This window comes from Mesocricetus auratus, unplaced genomic scaffold (assembly GCF_017639785.1).
Source record: "Mesocricetus auratus isolate SY011 unplaced genomic scaffold, BCM_Maur_2.0 Super-Scaffold_15014, whole genome shotgun sequence".
In the NCBI taxonomy this organism is placed as follows: Eukaryota; Metazoa; Chordata; class Mammalia; order Rodentia; family Cricetidae; genus Mesocricetus; species Mesocricetus auratus.
Genome location: NW_024429186.1, coordinates 44,201,039 through 44,207,476, shown reverse-complemented (window position 1 = coordinate 44,207,476; position 6,438 = coordinate 44,201,039). Strand labels below are relative to the sequence as shown.

Below are 6,438 nucleotides of genomic sequence, written 5' to 3'. Positions count from 1 at the left end.
AAGTAAAACATGAATCAGAATTTTTTTTTAAACCCTGGCGTTAGTTTTACCTTAAACCACAAATATTATAATTGGCTTATTTTTAATCTGATGCTGACACAAAGAAACAATGTTCAGTGAAATGAAAACATGGAGGGAAAATTAATTTACAGTTTTGGGGAGTTTGTTTACAGACAACATTACAGATAGCAAAGCCAGCAAATTTGTTGAACTCTTGAGTTGTTAAATAGAAATATATATAATCTGAATTTTTTTCTGGAGAAAGCAATTTAAAACTAGTCAGAGCAAAGCGTCCATCTGGTGATGGGAAAGGGCTTCATAGAGGCTACTTTGTATGAAGACCCAAGGATCATAAATATTAACAAAGCCCCACGAGTGCAATGCCCTCACATTGTCAGGTCTTTTGTTGTTGGTTTTTGTTTGTCCATTTGATACAAACTTAGGTTGAATGAAGAATCTAAACTGAAGAACTGCCCCTATCAAATTGCCCTGAGGTCATGTCCTTGAGGCAATTTCTTGAGCAGTGATTGATAGGCGAGGGCTCAACCCACTGTGGACAGTGCAGTCCTGAGCAAGGTGGTTCTGGGCTGTAAGAGACAGCAAGATGAGCTGTAGGTCAGTAGCAGCATTTCCCCGCGGTCCCTGCCTCTAATCCTGCTTGAGTCCCTCCCTAACGAAGGACAGTGATCTGATCGTATAACTCAAATAAAACCTCTCCTCAAGTTGTGGTCGGTCATGGTGTTTTTATCACTTGCAAACAATGGCACTCTCCAGCGATTATAAATTGTCCTGATAGCCACATTTTCAACATTTAAAAAAGCTTTTATTTGACCCCAAATATTTTAACGTGACCAATATTAACGGAACTGTTTTCATTGCTTCTTTGCATGCTATGCATTTAAGGTACAAAGTGTATTTTATTACACAGCGGTTTGGACCACTACATTTCAAGGGCACATACTCTGCTGTGGTTAGTGGCTAACACTAGTGGACAGCGTGAATCTCAAGTGCATAGAGGGCTGACTACAGATTACTAGGTTTGTTTTCTAAGTTCTTTGCTTTCTCAGCTAGTCTCTTACTGTCCCCCTAACTTCTGCTCTATCTTGCAAATAATTAGTGTCTCCTGGGCATTTTGGCAAACTTAAAAAGACACTCAAAAGCCTGCCTGAGAACTAGAAGTCCCAAGGGGATTGATCTCTCGGAGAGAGTGGCATCGAGACTTCGCTCTGTCTGCCTGGTTCTTGCACTTGCTCTCAGGGGTTTCCAGAGCTCAGGAGGCTGCAGGGCACTCACCTGGGGGGAGAGCCGTGGGGGGGGGGGGTCAAGACCAGTTAATACTACTGTCTTCGAGACTCTAAATGTCAAAAACTTTCACAGTGAAAATGCCTGGACTAGGTCCCCACCGGCTTGCCCACAAACTGTCGCTCAGTCTTCGGAAGCAAACAAGTTGGAAAGATACACCAAAGCCTCAGAGAAATGTAGCTACCACCGGGCTCTTACGGCTTCCCCAGGAGAGGGGAGAGCCGGTAGGGTCTGGGTGGGGGTGGGGAGAGCGGGTGTCTTCCCTGCCTATGTTGATTGGTTGGAGGTTACCACCACGTGATCCAGACATGGCTGGGCGACTGATTTCCCTGCCCTCTTCATCCCCTTCCTGACACAGAGGTCAGGGGAGGCGGAGAGCGGGTTTCCTAGGCAACCGCAGTGGGCGGTCAGTAAACAGCAGGCCCGGGGCTGGAAAGCGTGTGGTGTCAGCTGCACACACGAATTGGGAGGTCGGAGTGCACTCTGACCTGTATCGGACAGCCCCAGAAACCATTCTCTCTCTGGAATAAGGTGGGTATCCGTCCGCTGGTGGCCTCCAGGCGTCCCTCCTTTGTAGGCAGGACTAGAGTTCACTTTACTCAACACCTGGAGGACTCTACCAGTATCAAGGGACCTATGTAATAGTGCAATGGAGACTATAATAATATTGTGATAACAGTTATAGTAATAAAGGAATAATAATAATTTAGAGGGGGGCCCCACCAAAAAGAAGAAAAGGTGTGTCACAGCCTCGGGTGGCCTCTGGACTGGAAGACTCGGGTGCTCACTGGTCAACCTGATACCGATCACATAGAGAGAAGGGCATTTACGTGGGCCAGCAGTGAGAACTGTCGGATCCTTGACCCCTTTGTGTTCAATCCAGAAAACAATTGGACCATATAGGGCTTCTGTTCTGTAGAATAGTGTAGTTTCCTCGAATAGACCCTTACCCAGCTCTTCTGGCAGACGGAAAAAGTTCTTTACAGACCAGTTAGTACTGTGTTCAGAGTTGTCATGCAGAACAATGTTCACTGTTACATGAAGAGGGTCTGTAATTTGACAGTTAATTCGAACCATTTGGTAAATTACATTGAACACCCAGCATGGGTCAGACATAGTTCCTGCCCTCAGTGAGCATGTTGGGAGAAAAGACATGTAGGTATCTCAATACAATGTGACTGACAGTGCTATCCACATGGTATGTGCTATCTTAACCCAACCACGGGAAAGAGAAAGTTTATATAGTCAGACCAGAGAAAAAGCAAGTCTTCTGAGAAGACTCAGTATAATCTTAAAGATGTGTGGAGTATAAGGTCAAGAAGGTAAGACATTTCAAGGGCAGACAGAGACATATGCTGAAGCAGCCGTGTCAGCCACCACAGGTCTAGAGTCCTGGAATGTTGTGTTGTTATTTTGGTTGTCCAGGAGTTTGCGATATTGGAATGAATTTGAACATGGTAACCGTAAGCACCTTCTAAGAGAAGTAGCATAAGCAAATGGACACTTCGGGAGGCTGGATGCCCAATGGTGTAAAGAATGGGAAAGTGGAGAACAGGAAGGGCGTCCAGAGAAAGGGACATGATGACAGAGAATGGAGAGAAAGTGTGAAAACCCTCATGGACTTTATGATACCTATGAAAAGGGACTTGATGAGGGCTGAACCTGGGAAACACATGGGGGTAAGTCTCAGGTTTCCTACTTGGATGGAGAGGGCACAGTGGCGTCCTTTATCACAATAAAAGCATTCATCGAGGTAAAGCACATTAGTTGGGAACTATGAGCTCAGTTTGGGACATACTGAATTTGTGATGCTTGTGACACATCTGCACGTAGCTTTTCACATGAACTTTTGGACTTATTGAACAAGAAAGAGGAAAATAAACATGAGTAACTTTTACAAAGAAGGAAGCTATTGGTGCAAAAGAACAAATAGGGGGCTAAGGAAACAGTTTGGGCAGTAAAGTGTTTGTCTTGAAGGCAAGAAGACCTGGCTTCCATCCCAGAACCCATGTAAATAAAACACCAAATTTAATTCCAGTGCGGGGGAAGCAAGCCAATTCCTGGGCTCCCCGTCAGGTCAGCTAGCCTAGCCTAACAGGTGAGTTCCCATCCAAATAAGAGACACTCTCCAAGGAAGATCACGGTGGGTGGCACCTGAGGGATGGCGCCTGATTGTCCTCTGACCTCCACACTTACAAGCATACAGCAGCATTTATACCTGAGCGTGCATACACAGAGCGGGAGGGCATGGGAGAGGATAGAGGGAGACCAAGGAGCCCAAGAGTCATCAGCATTGCTCATTGTTATAGCACTGCTCAGTGTCACACCAAGGTCAAGTTGAGAGCTGAAACAGCCGCTGTCTTTGACAGCCTGAAGGTTGTTGTTGGTCTTATTTAACTGTGTGTGGAAACTGTGGTGGCTTGAAGGGTTTTCTTTCACATTACAGTGGGCTGAGGACGGAATGCAGGCAGCAAATCATTGCTGTTTGATTGTCTAGAAAGTTCCTTGTGAAACTTGTCAAAAACAGCTCTTCTTTTTAAAAAAATAGCAAGATAGAAAGGACTTTTCTAAATAGGAAGACCTGGTACCCATGCACAGGGGGAAGGAGACCTTATGGAAAGAAAGATGAAGGACTGACAGAGACAGAAAAGGGTGGATCAGTGCACAGAAAAAAAGGATTCAGACAAAATGAAGACTATTTATTTATGTATTGTGTGTGATGCCTGTGCGCATGTATTGGGGTGTGCATACCCATATAAGGGTTGTGGAACTCGGAGATGGCTCATATGGAATGGCTTCCTCAATTGCTCTTCACCTTATTTTAGGCAAACCTGGAGCTTCCCAATCCAGTCAAATTGTCTGACCTGGCAAGCCTGCCCCACTCCCACTCCTCTGGCCCACAACTTCTTTGGTTCTTTCTGACTCCACTCCATGATGGGGTGTCCGGCTTTTCCAGGGGTGCTGGGAATCCAAACTCAGGTCCTTTACCCACCTAGCCGCCTCCCCAGCCCCCGGAGGAGTATTTCTACTGAGCCAAAAGTCCTAAGGGAAAGAGAAAGGAAATTGAAGGGAGTACACCTGAAGATGCCCCTGTTTTCTGTGACAATGAGGGCAAAGACAGGTTCATCTGGCAAGAGATGGGGGAGGAGACAGGGAGGGGGTGATGGGGGAGGGAAGAAAGAAGGCAGAGAAGGAAAAAGCTTGAAAGGCATGGTGAGCATTAGAATACTGTCATGAATCCTAGGGTTTTGTCTTTAATCCTCCTCATATGAAAAGAAGCAAATGAGAAACAGAAACGGTTCTCTCTGCAACTGGGCATAGCTTCTTGTAGTTCACATGTAGTTGGGGTTTTCAATGAATTTTGTCTTGTCAGTTAACTACTGAGCTAGAATGGGATTATTTTGCCCAAATCACCATGGATGAAGACAGAATAATGTGAAGTTGAGAGGGAGGGCAATCTCCATGTTTGTATATCAGGAAAATGTAGTCTTCATATACATATATATATATGTATATATGGTTATATATTTAATTTATTTATTTTTTTACATTCTAATCCCAGTTCCCCCTCCCTCCTCTCCTCCCACTTCCTCCACCCTCCCTTCCTCCCATCTGCTCCACAGAGAGGGTAAGGCCTCCCCTAGGAAGCCTACTAAGTCTGTCACATCATCTAGTTGAGACAGGACCAAGGCTCCTCTCCACCCCACACACCTGTGTCTAGAATGGGCATATAGAATGGGCTCCACTAAGTCACTTTGCACATTATTGTTAGATCTTGGACACACTGCTAGTGGCCTCATATGTTGTCCCAGTCATACCATTGTCATCTATATTAAGGGAGTCTAGTTTGGTCTCCTGCAGGTTCCCCATTTGTCAGACCTGAGTCAGTGATCTCTCACTACCTGGGGTCAGCTGATTCTGGGGGTTTCCCCATCATGGTCTTGACTCCTTTGTTCATATTATCACACCCCCCACTCACTTTGATTGTACTCCAGGAGCTTGGCCCATTGGTTAGTTGTGGATTTCTGCGTCTGCTTCCATCTGTTTCTGGAAGAGGGTTCAAGCTTCTCTGGGGTTATGAATTGTAGGCTGGGTATCTTTTGCTTTATATCTGGTATCCACTTATGAATGAGTACATTCTATATGTGTCTTTCTGGTTTAGGGTTACCTCACTTAGGATTTTTTCTAGTTCTGTCCATTTGCCTGTGAATTTTAGGATGTCATTGTTTCTTACCACTGAGTAGTACTCCATTGTGTAAATGTACCACATTTTCTTTATACATTCTTCAGTTGAGGGACATCTAGGCTGTTCCAAGATCTGGATATTACAAATAATGTTGCTATGAACATAGTTGAGTAATGTCCTTGTGGTGTGAATGTGCCTCCTTTGGGTATATGCCCAACAGTGGTGAAGTTGAGAGGGAGGGCAATCTCCATGTTTGTAGATCAGGAAAATGTAGTCTTCATATACATATATATATGTATATATGGTTATATATTTAACCAACTGGGTGTTGAGGTAAGTTGATCCCCAATTTTCTGAGAAATCACCATACTGATTTCCACAGCAGTTGCACAAGTTTGCACTCCCACCAGCAATGGAGGAGCATTCCCCTTTCTCCACATCCTCTCCAGCATAAACTGTCATTGGTGTTTTTGATCTTGGCCATTCTGATTGGTGTAAGATGGAATCTCAGAGTGGTTTTGATTTGCTTTTCCCTGATGACTAAGGATGTTGAGTATTTCCTTAAGTGTCTTTCTGCCATTTGAATTTGTTCTGTTGAGAATTCTCTGTTTAGATCTGTGCCTCATCTTTTAATTGCATTATTTGTCAGTTTGATGCCTAGTTTCTTGAGTTCTTTTTATATTTGGGAGATCAGTCCTCTGTCAGATGTGGGGTTGGTGAAAATCTTTTCCCATTCTGTAGGGAGCTGTTTTGTCTTGTTGAGTGTGTTTTTTGCTTTATAGAAGCTTCTCAGTTTCAGGAGGTCCCACTTATTAACTGTTGCTCTCAGAGTCTGTACTACTTGTGTTCTATTTAGGAAATGGTCTACAGTGCCTATGTGTTCAAATGTATTTCCCACTTTCTCTTCTATGAGGCTCAGTGTGGATGCATGCCAATAGATATGGATATAT

The 6,438-nt window shown here is 44.3% G+C and overlaps 1 protein-coding gene across 2 annotated transcripts in view; it reads left to right on the top strand.

Annotated features, from left to right (window-relative positions):
- The first annotated feature begins 1,681 nt into the window (after positions 1 to 1,681).
- Lrrc9 (leucine rich repeat containing 9) overlaps positions 1,682 to 6,438 on the top strand; it is an 82,795-nt gene continuing 78,038 nt past the window's right edge. For both annotated transcript variants that reach the window (XM_040742952.1, XM_040742951.1), the window contains exon 1: positions 1,682 to 1,833. The gene's annotated coding sequence lies outside the window, so the exon portion shown is untranslated. The remainder of the gene's footprint in view (positions 1,834 to 6,438) is intronic.